Raw genomic sequence first — 19,289 nt, 5'->3', positions numbered from 1 at the left:
TGTATGTGTGTGTGTGTGTGTGTGTGTGATGTATCTAAGACAGGTATACTCCATATGGCTCAGCCTGGCCTTGATTTCAAAATCCCTCTGCTCTGGACTCTGCTGAGATTACACATGTGTGTCACCATGATCAACCTCCTTCCCATGCTTCCATAACATCTTGAGTGTCTATGAAGACTGACTTAGCCACCCTCATCATCTACGCTGTTTCCAAGGGTCCTCACATGCTAATTTTTTTTTAAAATATGTCTTTCTTTCCTGAGTTAAGATCTGTTTACAAGAGGGATAGACCATGCCCTGGGTTATGTCTACACAACACCACTTTGCCTTCATTTTTTTTTAACGAGAAGTATTTTAATCATTTCCAAAGAAAGAAGGTACAGGGGTTTAGATTTAAAAACACAACATTAAAAGTGTGTTTCACTAGAAGTGAAAAACAGAACAGAAAATGCAATTTTTTTGGATCTTCTTCATCCATCAAAAGCTCTGTATCTCTTTTGCAAGCATGAGCTTCCAAGATCAACTCGCTCTTTATCTCCCTCTAGCTGGACAGGGCAAATCCCTCCCCCTCCACCTCTCTTCTCTCAGTCACACTGTGTGGATGCTAAAGGCCCTGTGCAGACCAATGAACAGAACTGTCCTTTAAGCCAACACCCCATAGGCAGTGGCACCCAGGGCAGCCACAGAACTGGCATTGTTTCCATGGTCTCAGCAAGAAGGAGTCGAAAGCCGACCCTCAGCACAAATCAGAGTCAAACGTGGAGAGGGAGTAGGGGCTCCTGGGCCCAGGGAGAAGGACCTTTCTCTACTACTATGGTTCTTCAAGCTTCTCTACTGAGCTCCAACGGGATATGAAACTCATGGCATCTACACAAACTGGGGGAACCTTGGTGGATGGAGACAAGAGTGATAAACAGGGACCTAAATGAGTGTGATAATGTATAGGACCATGCTGGGAATTTCAGCTCTTCACATGGCTGCCAGCCCCACAGAGCACAGCACAGCAAGAACCAAGACAGCCACTCCAGACTGCTGCACCTGGGGGATTGCCAGGCCTTTCCCTAGGTCCCACAGCAAGTGTCAGATCCCACTCCATGTATGATACATAGGAGGGAAGACAATCACAACGTAGCTGTGTGGATCAGTGCTGGCCCCAAACACGGGGACTTCACAAACATCAAATAAGACTCAAAGTTCCCAGGAAGCAGCAGTACAGACAGGCCAAAATGAGAGATCCCTCCACTTAAGGCCAGAACAGTGTCACAGTGGCAAAGGGACATTGCCATGGGAAAAGACCAAACTGTAGACAGTAATATGGGGAGAAACAGGGTGGTTTGAACTCATGTTTTTGTTTTTTGTTTGTTTTGTTTTTGTGGATCTGCTCCATCTCTACCCTTGGCTGTGGTTCCCAAAGTAACAGCCTTTCTGAGACAAAGCTGAGAATTAAGGTGGGCTCAGAGGCAATCATAGCCAGCAAGAGCGTAGCCATCTTGAGTCTCTTGCGTTAATTTTAAGCATGGCTCTGCTATCATTTTGCATTTCCTACAAGACAAAGCCAATAGCACTGAGCACACCATGCAACTTTATTAGGCTGTGACTAGTAACGTAATTGGAGTTTTCTGCATCACAGCTTCGCACACACACAGATGGAAACCACACTTCGCACACGCACAGATGGGAACCACACTCTTTGAATTCCCTTAGTAACCGTGATTCAGACTTCATCGTTCAATACAAAGATATTACATATTAATGAAGTATCAGACATGAGGCACAAGGAACCAGGTTCTGGGAGGCTCTCTGCGGCGTTCTAACAAAGTACTACAGATACAGCAACTTAAACCAACACAAATTTATTACCTGGATAGTCCACGAGATCAGAAGTCTAGCTAGAATGCGCAGAGGCTATAATCAAGCTGTCCACAGTGCTGCATTTCTTCGGGGGACTCTAGAGGAGAATCTACGCTACACCCACCCTAGAAGCCAAGCAAGTACACCCCCTAGATTTTGGCCTCCTCCCATCTTCAAAGTTCCCAGTGGTGGAATCAGTCCTCACTCTGCCCTTGCTTCTGACATCACTAGAATTTGCTAACTTTCTGCACCGTTCTCATTTTAGAACCCCTGAGATTGGATTAGGCAAATTTGGATAATCTCAGATAATCTCCTTATTTAAAAATTAGATGGTTATCAACCTACTTTTCTCAAGGCAATGTACCAAACATATTTATAGTTCTGGGGATTAACCTCTAGGTATCTTTGGGGAGCCATTATCCTGACTACCTTATTGATGGAGACCGTAATTAATAAAAGACTTAGTATTATATTTTATTATCTCAAAGAAGTCTGCTAATAGGGACATGGAAAAGAGCATGAGAGTCATACTGGACCCTGAGATCATATTATCCTGGTAAAGGGCCAGGTATTGCTCTAAAATTAGATGACATTGAAATTAGAGTCTTAAAAAGGCTGTACTTTCTCACCAGGCTAATGAGACAAGATAATATTTGATAGAGGTAATTCTGAGCAAAGATGACAGTAGGCAAAAATGCTTATGTGCATAAAACAGCAAGACAAGTTAATACAAATTGAAAGAGTTTTAAATGCTATGAAAGACTGCGAATAATACTAAGATAGAAACTTAGAGAAGAAAGAAAGAGACCACTAGAGGAAAAAATCTCTATTTAGCATGTAGAAGATCCTAGACTTCATCTCAAAAGTAGTAATTAACACATAAAGGTATTCACAAGCAACAAACGAACGAGTATTTCAGTTTGAGGGTCAATTCCTCTAACTTGAGACCACTCGAGACCGGTGATGAGGGATGCAGCTTTGCTTACCTCAAGAACGGATGAGACTGAACTGATAGAGTTTCAGAGAAGATGGAGGAAAACATCAGCTAACACATGATGAGAAGGATTCGAGAACTGGGTGAGTGATTGGCTTTGGAATGTGGAAGGGAAGCAAGCTTTAGGGTGACTAGCAGGATTAGAATAACAGACAGTCCAGATCAAAATGCAATCACCAGGAGAGAAGTGTGGTAAGGTTAAAGTAAAACCAGGCTCTGTTGGAGATGGGTTTATATTAAGATGGTTGCAAGAAATCCATGCGAAGGTTCCCAGGCCTGGCTAAAGCATGGTTAACTGTATTTGATTTAAGAGAAGTGTGAGCTGTATACGTCCATGTGAGACATACCCATACAATAGTTGTAGCAGGAATCTTAAAGGTTCTTATTAATAAAATCAAACCCGAGGCCAGTTATTGGGGTCAATGCTGGTAGATCAGAGAGACAGAACAAGCCACAGCTATCTCACCTTGCCAGTTCCTCAGCTGGTCTTGTCTCCTCATACTGGAGGCCTCTGAGTCCTCATCTGGAATGGGTCTCAGCTGAATTACTGCTCAAAAGCCTGAATGCTTAACCAGCCAAATGCTTCTAGTTTCTTGTCCTCACGCCTTATATATCTTTCTGCTTTATACCACCACTCTCTGGGATTAAAGGCTGGCTTCCTGGGATTAAAGGCGTGTATCACCATGCTTGGCTATTTCCAATGTGGCTTTGAACTCACAGAGATCCAGAGGGATTTCTATCTCTGGAATGCTAGGATTAAAGGTGTGAGTGCCACCATTTTCTAGCCTTTGTATTTAGTGGCTGTCTGTTCTCTGACCCCAGATAAATTTATTAGAGTACACAATATTTTGGGGAACACAATACCACCAAAAATAGTAGTGGTTGAGTATATAGCGAGAAGGGAAGTGGAGCATGGGCAGAACTGGAGTAATCACTAATACCCATGACATGGGCATAAAAATATCCTGCCCAAGGAAGCAAGAAATGATATGGAATAAGAAGTAAAAAGTCACAGAACTCAGAGGAGGAGACTTTGAAGAGGAATGGTCAAAGGTCTACCATCAAAGGAAGGTCAAACATGAAAACGATGAACAAAAGCCATTGGATGTGATGAAGAGGAGAACACTGCTGACCTTAGCTACTATCTTTGAAGAAATGCAAATGAAACCTAAGTGTGGTGGGCTAAAGAGTAAACAATGATATAAGTTCAGAAGGTGATTTCCATGGAAGTAGCTCTGAAGGAAAGACACGGGAATAATTAAAATCTTAAGAGGTTTACTGTATTGCATTTTATGTAGCAGATGAAGAGAGAAGGATTTCGCATCTTCCTTCCCCATAAAATTCTTCACCACAGTTTCAAAAACAATTGACGGATTCTTTCTCAGAAGTCTCATGAAACAGTATACACTGCTGTGAATGTCTCAATAACAGAAAGGAAAAAAATTCAAGTCTCCTGTGTAGCCATAGGCGAATGAATGTTTTTTATGTATGCAGATATGAATGAACAAAAAAGGCTGGTTGATTGACCAAACTTTGGAACCATAAAATTCTCACATATGAGGGCTGAAATGTGGATTTCCACTGTGTCCCCTCATCACTGGACACCAAGAAATATGACACACAGGCAGTATTCAATATATTTCTTTATAACCAACAAACAAAAACTGGCAGAACATTTCTCCCCATAGGGATTTAATTTTCATTAGAACGTTTTCTTTATTGCTCACACCACCCTTTCTAATAAGTAACCTAAAGTGAAAAAGTCCCCAAGAGATGATTCTTTGGAGAGAGATTTAGTTTGTTGTGCAATTCCTTCCGCCCCACCCCATCAGCACTGGGTGATCACAGGCAATACTTTCTCCACATATCCAGCCTTGTGAGGGAAGGGAATAGAAAAGCAGTGCTTGGAGAGCTTGGCACATTCCTTCTTAAAGTCTTGGATATCTGGTTTTCATCGATTGTAGATGGAAGCTAAAAGAGATGCCTCCTTGAATCCTGAAAGAAGAAAGACAGCTGTGTCAGCATGTCTACCTCCATCAGCAGTAAGGGTGAGAGCAACTGCATTCTGGGTACAAGATGTGGGTCCTATGGTCAAAAGCCACCATCCCAAGTCAACTACACATCAGATCTTAGGAATGAATTCCTGGAGAAAATCTCTCAACAGGAAAGATGTCATGAGGGGAGGTCCACAGAGGTAGGCTTGAGTCCTGAACAAGGAAGTTAAACATGTGACAAGCAGTGATCCAGAAGAGTACTTTCCATCCCTATGGGACAGGAGGGGCTCCACCCAGGAGTGCAGATGGGAAATCTTGAGTGTGTGAAACAAGGCTGTGACAGTAGGTCACAGAAGATACAGTGGTGGGTTCAAGGGACATTTCAAATGCAGGACAAACAAGACTTGTTGCCTAACAGCGGGGAGACAAAAGTCAGAATGGGGCAAAGGGTGAGTCTCAGGAGAAGGTGATAGCATCCATGGACAGAGCATCCAGGAAAAGAGGGCCTAGGAAGGGGGAATTAAAAAGTCATCCCTTTGTAGATACAATTTTGTCATCGATGTAGATTCAGTTGGATGCTCTTATTGATCTGATATGTTGCAGCCAGATCCATTATTAAAGTCTTAACATTTTTGTACAAGAAACCAAATAGGTAGTACATACTTATTTAAGACAGGGTCTACCCTAACAGCCTGCTGCATTCTTTTTCCCATTTGTTTTAAGTTGTTATGAAAGCAAAGCAACCTCAAGGAGCCAGCATCCCATAATGCTCTCTCCACTTACTAAAGGAAAGGAGATCTAATAGCTTGAGGAGAAACTGAGTTAAGTCTGACAATTGTCCAAGAAAGTATCTTGGTGTCTAAGAGATTAGAGTTTTTTCAACGTAACTGTCAATTTTTATTCCTGCTTGAATGTTCTGTCTCTCCCTTCCAGTCCTAACAGCTAAATTAAGAAAAATCTCAGTTATACAAAAAAAAAAAATAATGAGCAGTGGTGATTCATAAGTGACTCACAGTTCTTAATAAGCCGTAATTTTCCTTATTTCCTAGATTGTTTTTAAATACAATATTCTAAAAAATTACTTTCCTTTCTTCTACTAAAATATCATCTAAAATGTGGTTGTCAGAGATCTATACACATATGTATTTGTGCTAATTCAGATATGCCAGGGTTATCCTCCTTTCATTTAATAATGGCCCACAGCTTCTCTTGATGTTCACATGCACTCATTTACTATGTACATCTAAATAGAAGCATGGGATCCCACCTTGTACATCTTTGTATTTAGTATTTAATGCCAAAATAATTGTATGGTTGGATGACCCATGTTTATGCCACATCCAACATAGTACTTGAAATATCAGACAATGTAATTAGTGGTATTCTGATTATGTGTTATAGAACATGATTTTAATTCACATTTCTATGATAAGTAATAATGTAAATTTTTTAGTACTTTTTGGCCATTTAGATATCGTTTGTTCTGTTTTTATGCAGAAATATCTGAATGAAACATTTTAAAAGAGGAGAGATTGGGCTGATGGCATCAGAGGTTTCAACCCATGGTCGCTTGGCTCCATTTTTTTCTCTGAGCAGAAGGAGAACAATACAGCAAGAATCATGTGCCAAATTCAAGGTGCTCATTGCAGCATGGAAGGAGAAAGATGGGAAATGGTCCAGAGTAAGACACATCTTTTCAACTCACAGTCTATCGATGTGGATTTATTGATGCATTCACCCACTGATTAGGTCAGAGCCCTCATGACTCATCACCTCCCAATAGTGCTGCCCAATGGGGACCAAGCCTTACACACATGAGCACTTGACAGGATACTTCATACCCAAGCAGTCTCTCTTATTTGGGAAATACTTTCTCAAGACTTTTGCACATTTTTAAATTTCCTGATATTGTCTGCATACAAGAGTGTGGGTGTTCCATGGCGTGTGGGTAAAGATAAGAGGACCATGTTCAGAGTCAGCCTTCTCCTTCCCCCTCAGTGAGGGAGGGTCCCTTTTGCTTGTGCAGCACTGTGCACACCTAGCTACCAGGCCCTTGAGCTTTGAGACAACTCTCCTGTTTCTACCTTTCTTATCACCACAAGAGTGCTGGGATTACAGATGTGAACAACCACATCTGGCTTTTTTATGTAAGTTTCTAGGGACCCAACTCAGATAATCAGGCTTGTGTGCCAAGAATTTCCCCCACAGTTGTCTTATAGCCCCCCTTTGGTCCATTGTTAAAGACAGCTTACCTTGTCCTTCTTGAAATTAGATGCATTTCAGTATGAAACTCTTATGTCGACACATATGTTACCTGTTACAGACACTGTCTCACAATTCTTTCCTTGTTTCTCCACCGTTCTTTGCTATAATCTCCCATACATGGAATTGGAAATGAATCTTACATGCCTTGGAGCTGCTGCTCTCCGGTGGACTTCTTTACCTGTTCTTTCTCTAGTGAATGCTCATAGCTTTTCAGTGCATAAATGTTCTCTTTGAATCTAGAGTCTTCTGCCTGTTGAATTCCAGTAAATGTAACTGATATTTAACTTCTTAATTACATTAACTGAAATAGATTCTTTTTATATAAACAACACTAATGTGTTCTTTAATATCCTCTTTTTCATTTCAGTGCATATATTTTCATTCATCTGCATATGTGACACATATTATTTATTTTAAAATGTTATTCACGTTGTTCTGTGAAATTTATTTCACTAGAGCTTTGAACTAACTGAGCATTTTATTTCTTCAAATGTCTGTTTTCTTAAAAATTTATTTTCTTGAAGTCTTGAAATATTTTCTTCTTGCTCTCTCAAAAACCCCTCTCTTGGGTTGAAGAGATAGCTCAGTTGTTCAGAGCTCTGACTGCTCTTCCAGAGGACCCAGGTTCAATTCCATACATGGCAGCTTACAACTGTCTGTAACTCTAGTTCCAGGGGACCTGACATCCATGGCAAAATACCAATGCACATAAAATAAATATAAATAATTTTTAATCCCCTCTCTCTGAGTTCCATGACTCTGTCACTCTTGCAGCTCTATCTCCCCCACAGCCTCAGGTCTCTGGCCCATCCTGAAATGAATTCATCAGCTCAGGGCTTCTGTCTTCTGTTGTTTCATGGTGCATCCAGTAGTCAGCGCAGAATATTAAAGTGACAAAGCACAAACATGGCCCCGTAGTCATGTGCTATCTGATGCCTTTCCGGACCTTCATCTTCTTCTTGATAATCCAAGACCTGAGCAACAAGATGATTATGATGACAAAGAGAAGGAAAATGAGGATGAGGATGAGGAGGATGATATGATGATGATGATGATGATGGGAAGAATGATGATAATAATGGTGACAATTGGTTAGACTTTTTTTAAAAATGAGTTACCCATAGGTGCTTCATTCTTTTCCCTACTTTCAAACAGTGAGCGCCTGGCTCCAGCTTTCTCTTGGGATATGGTATAGGTTTTGTTGTTTTGTTTTGTTTTGTTTTGTTTTGCGTTTTGCTTCATAAATAGCAAATTCTTGACCATCATATTCAATCCCAGATGCATGGCCTAGCAGGTATTTAGTCTATTTCTGTGTGTTTCAATGGTTATATTATCCTTCCTTCAATAGTGCTATTATTGATGTTCATGGAAAGTATCTATGAACCACAACAATTACCTGCATAGCAAGATATACCCAAAGACACAATAAATGGCACTCACATTTTGGTGGAAATCAACAACTGTCTAATTGGGCTTAAGATCCACTCAACAGGAAGGAAATAATACCTAGAGCTGGAAGTACAACCAGTTTCTGGAATAGCTCTGCCATGAGGACTAGCTTCCAGCAGTGCAGGGCTTAATGGTGATCCAATGGAGTCAGTGAACTAAGACTTTTTATCTGAAGGAGGAAGGGAAAAGACACACACACTTTCTTGATGATTTCCTTCTGACTTTTTCTTTTATTCATCTATTTCTATTTTTCCTCTACATCTTCCCTGGTGTTTTCCTTGCTCTTGATGTTTTCTTCTAACTAACTTTATTTTTTCCCTTACAGCTTATATACCCCAGTAGAATCTTTTAAGCAATATAAAATTTACAATGTGGTTATATTCTATTTTTTCACATGAATGATTACAATGAGTGTAAGTAAAAACTGGCATGTTTTCCATATCTCTTACATGATTAAACATTTTACATATTACAGGTAAAAAAAACGAGTTGTCCAAAGAACCCACATATATTCCTATCCAAGCAACTTGTTGTAGATTAGCAAAGTGTGAATGAGCAAGGTATTTTTCTCAGCCTGTTTTGTTGGCAGTCTGCATTTTGGGGTTACAAGGAAAAGACCAATCATTTTATTACTTATCTTGAAAGATAATCTTATAAGAAATATGAGAAGAATCACAAATCTAAACTTTTATATATGAAAAAGAATCAGTCAGCTCTATTTTAAATTTTCAGGGTGCATACCCACTCATCAACAGTTTCTTTTTATATCAGGAAGCTGAGGGTAGAAATGGGCACAAGGAATTAATCATCTTTCATCATTAACCCATCCTAGCAGGAAAGGTATGCCAGCTAATATTAATGGGGCTGCTTTGTTTCTGATCTCTAACCTTAATGAATCTATCACTCAGCTGTGTGTCCTTGTGAACTTTAAATTGTTTTCTAAGGGTTTTATTTTTTTTAGCCTCAAAGCTATTATCAAAACATCTTAATGTAACTTGAAATAACTTTAAGGCTTTGTTTCAGCTATGATGCACTCTGAAACCCATGAACACATCTTCCAACATTAAGATTAAAATAACTTAAGCTGCCTGGGCTACTAGGACTCAACTGTTTTTCTTAATCATTAACCTAAGCCACAGTCTACATGGCTCATCAATAGAAACTCATGTGTTCTTGCTGTGTGACACTTCTTTGTACTTATTTTCAGTCACCAAAACTCTATTTTAACCAATTAAACAGTACAGCTTAAGATGAAATCATCTTCCTAATAATCCACAGGTAAAAGTGCCCAGTAGAATGAGATACACCAAGAGATGATCATACTGCATTAAAGGAAGTTGGGATCTCCCCGGGCCCATTCACACCCTGCCAGATACCAGAGAAAAATGGCAGCAACAAGCATACAAAGACACAGCAGTAGCAAGAAACATTATGGGACTGAGGCTCACAGGGCCCTGGCTATCCAAGATTCACCCCTCAGGGGTTTTGTTTTCTGGTGGGCCAATCCCCTGATGTCAATTGCCATCTGCTGCTTCTCTGACATAGCCATCAACCCTAGAGGCTAGTGATGTTATGGACCTTGGAAAATAGTCTACTACAGCCACTTTGCTTAGTAAAAAGTAGCCCTTACTACTTTCTAAACCTTAACTTGGTGCGCACAGGTTAAGTGAGGCTCCCACTCCTCATCAAAGTAACCTCTCTTGTCAAAGTTTACTTGAGCACCTTGGCTTGACTTGAAGCCTTTAAAAATCAACAAAACTATCACTAGACCAGGAGCCTAGGTTAGTTATTTCGGGGTTGCAAAGTAAAGAGTAGTTTAAATTACAATGAAGGGATGAGAACCTCAAATTCACAAATTTGAAGCTTACTCTGTTTAATCTCCCTGAGGGTTCCTAGGTGATGTTGAAGGATACATGAGTAGAGGGATGCAGTATTGTTGGGAGTTCATCCTCCTTCAATCACAGCAAATTCTAGGGGCAGAAGCTAGCTCAGCTCTTGCTGCACAAACATAAGGACCCAAGTTTGATCCCCAGCACACACATAAATGGGTGTATGGGTGTATGTACATAGATGAGTGTGCTCCCAGCTCTAAGAACACAGAGACAGGGGGATCTCTGAGGTTCCCTGGCCACCTGCCTACCAGAATCAGACATCCCCAAGCCCTAAATAAGTGATTCTGTCTCAAAATGACAGGGCAGATGGCTGGTGAGGAAGGATATCCAAGGTTGACCTCTGACCTCCATACACACCCTCCACGCATAGTCATACTCATGCACATGCATATGCACATGTACAAACATAAATGTCCATACACATGTGCACATGCACACTTGTATAACTTCACACACATGAACACACATGCACATGCATCTGCACTAGTCCTGCCATTGTGGATTGCACAAGAACCAAGGCTAAGGTATTATTGTAAAGAAGGAATTCAGATCTGATGGTCACAAGCTGATCCTGAGATTCTAAACAGTGACAGCAAAAGGAGAAAAGAGGTCCAGAATGGCTGCCCCTTCTAGGTTCCCTGCCATCCTCCCCTGCCATCCTATTCTTTAGAGTCCCATTAGAATGTCTTAGCACTATTTTTTTTTAAACTGAGTTATGCCCGTGTTTATCTTGTTTGTTTTTTAAAAGGAATTATCAGCCTTGCAGCATGGTGCTAATGCTGTCAAGCCTTTCCATAAAGGATGCTACAGAGAGACTGAGTCCCACAGCCTTGCCCTCCCAGCTCCCTTCCTCCCTCCCTGTCTCCCATTCAAGCTCCAGGAAAACTCTTCTCTTCCTGTCTCTCTCCAAAGGCACCTCAACAGCTGTGAGCTCATGACCTAATTGTTCTAATGGCATTCCCAAGGTCCCCTGCTCAAGGCCAGAGAAATCACAGCCCTTTGGACCTCCAGCCAGTAATTCATGGTACTTAGTCAAACTCCCTTCCGTCCTGCGGCCCCCCTCCGCTCCCCTCCTCCTGTCCTCTTGCTCTCACTCTCTGCTCTCTCCTCACACCAGTCTGAAGCAGCTTGATCACCTGCCAACTGGTATTGATTTTTGCTTCCCAATCTCCAGGCTGGATGGAAGGAAAAGATTAAAAACAGTTTGTCAGTTTGAAGTTGAATAAGAATTCGGCACAAGGGACGTCTCAGAAATGTGAGGAAGTGGCGGGGGAGGCCGGGGTGTGGGCAGTCAAGGCCGAGGAAAGTCCTCAGGGAGTTTAACCCTTCATCACAACAGACCCCAGCTTTTTTTTCTTTAAAGAGAATTGTGCTACAATCCCACACACTCCCCCTTTCCTGTGTTTCACAGACTCAGACCCTCTCATGATTTGCTCTCGGCCGGCAGCAGCCACTGAAGTTTAGCAGAGACTCTCCCAGGTCCTGGGACACTGCCCTCTTTCACTTACGGAAGCCCACAGCCACATTAAGTTCACAGGCAAAGCTCCAGCTCCTTCCTGCAGGGTCCCGTGGTCCTTACAGGGAGGCAGTATCTCTCTAGGTGTCGTCTCTCTCTGTGCTCTGTGACTGTAGGCATCCCTGGCCCTGTGCCTCTGAGCTCTGCAATGGCCTCTGTTAGTATTCATTGTGCGGGGTCAGATGCTGTCCTTGTCAAGACAGAGTAGGGGGACTTCAAAAAAATGAGCTTCTCCAGCTCATGAAGGATCCTTTTTGGTTGTTTTGTCTGCTGTAGAGATGACAGATTGTTTACAAGCATCTGTAGAAAACCTGAAGGCCTGGAGCACGAAAAATCAGCGTGTGCAGGAGTCAAATCCAGGGCACTAACATTTTACTCACCGAGAGCCAAGTCACTGGTCTCCTAGAGTTTAGGGGCCACATTGACATGGTTCTCTTTTTGCCTCAATCTTCCTGGTGAGCAGGACAACTACACACAAGGCAGGCACACTCACAGCCACTCACAGAGGCAGAAAATGGGGGACTCCTGTGTGAAAAATCAGTGTTTCAGCTGGGCACTCAAGATGTAGAGCCTGGTGGATCTCTGAGTTTGAGGCCAGCCTGATCAACATAGAGAGTCCCAGGTCAGGTCGGGGTACAGAATAAAACTCTGTCTCAAAAATATAAAGTAAATTAAAAATAAAACTGAGTCAGTATATACAAGAAAATACTCCACTAAGAAGATACAATCCCTGGTCCTTTCCCCAGTCATTTCTACATGGCTTTGTGCTTAATGGGTTGTGCAATGTATAGCAAAAGCAGAGAGAGTCAGCCTCGTTACAGCTCCTATCTACAGGGTGGACTGTTCTAATCGGCCTCCCCACTCGGCACAATACGATTTGCCACTGGGTAGTAACTGTGTCTCACTGAGTTCAAGGATGTCCCTTCTGTAGAACACACCTTGGCATGTACTGTTAGGTGGAATTTCATTGGGACAGCAAAGGTAAGCAAGCACTCGTTGAAACTGGCTGAGCATCAGGAGCACCGGTCCCTCTTGTGGCAGGACTGAATGAAGCTGGACAAATAAGTCAGCATCTCTTGTTCTTCCCTCTCTAGTCTTGCTGATGGAAAGGGCTGACTAGTCCAGTTGTTACTTCCTCTTGGTCCCCTCACCCCTTCCTCATCTCATAGGAGGTACCACAGCAGCTTCCCTTTCTCCAGAATCCTTGATATGTGGCCTCTAGTTTATTTTTTTTTCCTTTTGTGGTTTGTCAAGACAGGGTTTCTCTGTGTAGTTTTGGTTCCTGTCCTGGATCTCACTCTGTAGACCAGGCTGGCCTAGAAGTCACAGAGTTCCACCTGCCTCAGCCTCCCAGGTGCTGGGATTAAAAGTGTACACCACTGCTGCCCGGCCCTAGTTTATCTTTTTAACACACTCTAACCTTATTCTCAATCTTGACTGTTCCTGGGAGAGTACCTTCTTCAAATTGCTGTTGTAGCTGTGGGATTACTCCATGCTTCTCCGAGCCTGGTCTTTATCCTGCTTCTCTTTGGATCATGTCTTTATTACTTCTATAATGAACTGCATATTCTTTGGCAAAGAAGATGGGATTAAAATCTCATTTGGAAAAAAAAATGTCATTTGGCCCTGGAAATAACTGCTACATAAAAAAGATCAGAAAGCATTCCTCCCAGTAGGTACATAAATGGACGCCAGGATACTATATCTATTCCAACCTCAAGCAGCCATCCATCCTTCTCCTAAATGCATTTGTGTAGGACAGCAGTTCCCTGTTACATTGTAATAAATTACCACAAGTGTGGTACCTTAACAGCACAAATATATTCATTTACAGCTCTGGAACCCAGAAGCTAAAAATCTGTTTACTGGATAAAACTCAGCCTGACTGCCGATGGTGCTGGTTCCCACCGCAGGTGGCTTGGGAGCAGCTCTTATCTTGCCTTGTTTAGTTTCTGGAAGTCTCTTTGACTTCTGGGCTTCTGCCAGAGTCACTATTACCTACTGTTTCTGTCATCGAGTCTCCAATACCACCTGACCTTCCTGTCTCCAACGACTATACTGGGAACCTTCAGATAATTCAGGGTAATTTCCCCTCTTCCATATCCTCACCTAAATAACTTCTAGAAAGTCTCTTCTGCTATGTCAAGTCACAAACCTCACATGTTTTAAGGACTGGGACAATAAACATTTAACCTATCGCTCCACCTATTTGTTCATATAGTGTAAAAGTATATTCATTAAATATGAAACTGTCGAGCTTGGCCTGTTGTTACTCCAGCACTCAGAAGGCAGAGACAGGGTTGCCATAAGTACAAGCTGGTCTAGTGCACATAGCGAATTCTATAATTACATACCAAAACATGTCTTTAAAAGATCTTAAGGGCATGAGGGGGAGAGAATGCACTAGTATAAAGAGAAAAAAGGGAATTGTGGTGCAAGAAGGGATCAATTGAGGTGGTGGGGGAGAAACAGGGTAAAAGGGAGAAACGGAGAAGGAAGAAGAACACTAAGAACTATTGAAAAACGTACTGCGGAAACCTACTACTGTAGAAGTTTCCTGAAATATCCCTATACACATGCATAAAAGTAGCTAAAATGGAATTTATCCTGCAACAGGGCAACAATGTCCCTATTAGATACCAAAGAATAACAAAAACATCCAATGCCAAGAATGTGTTACTTTTGATGATTCATTGGCTAGCGAGATCCCAAACACATCCATGTCATTACAAGTCATTGCCAGTGCTCTTGGTTATTCTCTATAACATGACAGTAAGATCCTGTTGCTGAAAATAGCATATTCTTGAGTCATAGAACATGAAGAAATCAAGCTTGAACTGACTTGGAAGCTTCGTCTCTGCTGGCTGGCTTTCAGATTGCTGGAAGGGGCTGTGCTCCCTTTCAGAGAAGAAATGAAACATCAGTCTTACCCAGCTGTGAACCCTGAAAGCTACAGCTCTTGGCCTGGGAAGACCTTGACCACTGGTACAACAGTGGAATAAATGTCACAGGAATAGTCAGTCACTTTCTGATTGGATTTAAGGCTCTTTCCACAAATTGAAACCCATATCTGGAACCATTATTGGGCCAAAAAACTATGACAAGACAGATTATAGACCTTAGAAAAGAACCTACTGCTACCATTCTGCTAGCTCAACATAGTATTAGCCTGACTCCTAAAAAGTTATTATTATATTCCTAGTCTAAGAAATCTCTCAACCTTCAATATACAAGCTCCTGTTTGCAATAGATGACAATCAATACAGGAACCCACAACTGGCCAGGGTGTATACCGTGAGAGACTACAGAACAGTCAACCCTTGATGGGACATGTATACCACACCACCCTCCAAAGACCCGGGTATCATTGTAGAAGATGGATGTAAAGAGTGTAAGAGCCAGAGACTGTGGATAACGACAAGGAGTGGTGTCTTCTGGACACAGCAGGACAGCTGCACAAATAAACATGGTCATCGCAGCAGGGACAAACCTTGGAAAGCCTAAACCAGATCAAATCCCAGCCTGAGAGGGGACGCATGCAAAGTTCTACCTCTAAGTGAGAAGCTTTTGGCAATCCTAGCTACTGGAAGTGAAAAGGTTAGTTTCCTAGGGGTTTTACACTCCCCACTCCCTGAAGCTGACCACTCTCCAGTGGAAGGCCATACATCCAAGAATATTTGAGCAGTGTAAATTGGCTTTGATGGGGGGAAAAAGGATATGAAGTTGGATATGTAGGGACATGAGGGTGAGTCTGAAAAGAGATGTGGAGGGATGAATATGATGAAAATATTTTGAAAGAAATTCTTAATTTGGCAATAAAGACATGTATGAAAAAAATTAAAGATAAAATATTACAAAATAATTAACAACAATACATACTACACAAAACATCCATATAAAACAAAGGTAGTAGACATTTATAATGTAGATTTTGTTGTTACTACTTTTCCTCTAGGGTCCACTTAGTTCATACTTGAGTTAGGGAAAGCCAGAATGCTGCTCTCACTTATTCAATTCTTGATCCCATCCAGTCTGTTCTCTATAGTACAACTGTTAAAATGCAGCTCCACTCACAAAGCTACTGAACACATCTCTCTACCTCTACATGGCTCTGCAGTCTTTTTGATATATTTCTTCCCATACTGACCTCCTGTTCTTGGAGGTCTGCAAGGTTGGCATATAGCTTCTTTGCACAATTTCCTCTTTTCTGAGCGTTCTTCTTCTACTTTATCACCTGTAAAGTATTTCTTACTTCTCCATCAGAGTCCAGCTGAGGCAACATCAAGCAATGAACCTTTCTTGACATTGTCTTCATCTCTCCTGTCCTTCCTTGAGCTGGCTCACACTCTCTGTGAGTGTTGAATGTTTTCCCCTCCCCCTCACATCTCCTATCACACTGAGGATGTTTCAGTTGTTTTCACGAACAGACTAGAGCTATAAGGCAATTTTTATTTTAGTCTGAATCTTTTTCATATATCATATGAACAAGGATACCATATCATATCAATGCTTCTTCATATCAATGCTTGGCACATCGTGGGTACTTTACACATTTCTTGGTAGAAAACACACAATACTGGTGTAATCCTCAAAGAACAATCTGATATTGACAATGCCTGGTGGTTCATGCAATGTGCCTTCCTTAGAATCAGAGTAGTGAAAATGGACCATTCCTACAAAACAAACTTTTATAATCATAGTAGGTCTATGTTTTAGAGACTGAAGCAGCAAGCAATTTTTCCACTAAATTATCTCAATGACCCATTATAATGCATTAATTATTTTTTAAAAAAAGGTATGTGTATAATTGTATATATGCACACACGTATGTATGGTTTTGGAGTATGTGTGTTATGGGTACTTCCAGGTTTCCTGCATACCACTCCCTGCCTATTTACACTTTTTCTAAGATGAAAACTTTCGATATTTAAATGATTTCAATCCCATCCACTCCTTCAAGACAGTTATACACTAGACACATATAGAAGAATATAACTCAGCAATTGGCCATGTACATAAATGACTCTGATGAGTTTTGCTTCTGTAGCTTTTGTGTTTTGATTGGACATACATAGCATGATTGTTCCAATCACACTTTGAAACTAGACTCTAGTCGTAATCATGGCTTTTGTTGTGCACTAGTGCTAAGCACCAATCTGTGTCTGAGAAAAATAAATGAATGTTCTCCTGGTGCTGTACTCTTTTGGACCCTTCAGCCAATTATCTACCACTCCATAATCCTCTACTGCACACTTATTCTTGAGGAAATACCTGCATTACTTGGCTCTGCATCTCCTATACAGTTCTGTCAAGAGAAGAAAAACAATTATTTAGTCAGAATGTGAAAAATCTATAAATTCACATTGTATATACATACACAAGATATCTCAGGAAAGCTTCAGGTGGGTGGATGGGGAAAGGGTTGTGTTGGTTGATTTTATGTCAACCTGACACAAGCCAGAGTCATTTGGGAAAAGGGGCTCTCAACTGAGAAAATGCCCCCAGAAGATTGGCCTATTGACAAGTCTTTAGTGCATTTTCTTGTTTAATTACCAATGTGTGCCCAGCTCATTGGAGATGGTGTTACCCCTAGACAGGGTATGTAGGAAAACAGGCTGAGCAAGTCATGAGGAGCAAGCCAGAAGCAGCATTCCTCTGTGGCCTTCTGTTTCAGTTCCTTTCTCAAGGGTCCTGCCCTGATGGCATTCAGTAATGGACTGTAAGGTGAAATAAATCCCTTCTTCCCCAAGTTGCCTTTGGCCATGGTGTTTAATCACAGCAACAGAAACTCTAAATAAGACAAGGGTGGTGTTTCATTACCGGAAATTACAACATATAATAAAGCTAATTTAAGCATAATATTAGTATAAGTTACAATAGTAGAGAATTGAAAAAGAAAATTAGAAATTATCTTTCTTTTTTTTTTTTCTGAGTGATTTTGCTTTTATTTCCTTCATGTTAAGCCAATCATGAAATTTCACAGTGATTTCTGGGGTGGGGCAGAAGGAAAGCGTATTCAGGATGATGGAGGCCCTGGCCTGGTTGCCCGAGAAGGTGCAAGCAGGGGAGGCCTCACTGGGGAAGCTGGAGGAGGACGGACTGCCCGGCTGGCAGGTAGGTGATGTTCCGAGAGCAGGGGAGCTGGTAAACAATGTCCTCAGCAGCTTCCAGCTTGCGCAGCTCAATCAAGCCGTCACCTGCCGTGGCCAGGGAGTTGGCCATCAGCTCGGCTGCCTTGGAGTCACCCTCAGCAGAGATGATGGCTGCCTTCTTCTGCTGCTCAGCCTTTTCCACCACAAATCTGGCCCTCTCCGCTTCCTGCTGAGCCACCTGTTTGGCTTCCACTGCCTCTGTGAACTCCTTCCCGAAGGTCAGATGTTTCAGGGACACGTCATCCAGGACGAGCCCAAACGTTGCTGCTCTCTCTGTAAGGTCATCGCTCACCTGCCTCGAGACCAGCTCTCGCTGGGTGATCAATTCTCCAGCATTAAAGCGAGCCACTACTGATTGAGGATCTCTGTGGTGATGGATGGCAGCACCCGCTCATCGTAGTCCTCACCGATGCTGGTGTAGATGCAAGGAAGCTGGCTGGCCATCGGCCGGAAGAGGATGCTTAGTGTGATGTTGACATTCTGCAAATCTTTGCTACCAGTGATGACTGGTACATTCCGGGGTCGCGAGCGGCAGTCATAGACAATGGGTTTCTGTACCCAAGGGATGAGAAAGTGAGTCCCTTCCCCTACCACAATGTCCTGCACTCCACGGAATCGGTCAAAGATGACAGCTCTGTGCCCAGCATCCACGTTATGTAAGGCAGAGTTCACCACGCCTCCTGCGACGGCTAGCGTTAGGCCAAACTTTCTGATGGACTCAAACACTTTGGCAGCCATGATTCCTTCTGCTGCACCCACTCACACCTGCTTCCACTCTGACCTCCACATGAATTCCCCAGCCTCGCATTAGAAATTATCTTTCTAACATATAGAAAAGATTAAGTATTTGATTAATCATCTCTGAATAAACATCTACTTGGAAAAAAATCAAAACTTTCTCTAAAATCATAGCAAAATTAAGATAAATGATTTACTATAATGATATATATGTCTACGCATATATAATTTTAGAGAGTTATCCAGCTGTTCTAAGCATAAAGACAGAGAAGAAATAAATATCTAAAATTCTCAAAATTTCATGTACAGCAAGGAGGACTCTTTCTACACAAACAAAACAAGATGCTATAAACAAGATAAAAGAGCAAGAATGGAAGTAAATATTTTAATTCATGTAGCATAGAAAAGAGGCAATATCCCTACTGCTAAAAGATCGGC

General features: G+C 41.8%; 2 pseudogenes; both read right to left on the bottom strand.

Annotated features, from left to right (window-relative positions):
• Positions 1–506: 506 nt before the first annotated feature.
• On the bottom strand, positions 507–15,435 carry LOC102927560 (succinate dehydrogenase cytochrome b560 subunit, mitochondrial pseudogene; annotated as a pseudogene).
• Positions 15,436–17,868: 2,433 nt separating this feature from the next.
• On the bottom strand, positions 17,869–18,914 carry LOC102926756 (prohibitin 1 pseudogene; annotated as a pseudogene).
• Between the last annotated feature and the right edge of the window lie 375 nt (positions 18,915–19,289).

This window comes from Peromyscus maniculatus, chromosome 11 (assembly GCF_049852395.1).
Source record: "Peromyscus maniculatus bairdii isolate BWxNUB_F1_BW_parent chromosome 11, HU_Pman_BW_mat_3.1, whole genome shotgun sequence".
Lineage (NCBI taxonomy): Eukaryota > Metazoa > Chordata > Mammalia > Rodentia > Cricetidae > Peromyscus > Peromyscus maniculatus.
Note: the sequence above shows the minus strand (reverse complement) of the source record. Positions and strands in the feature narration are given on the sequence as shown.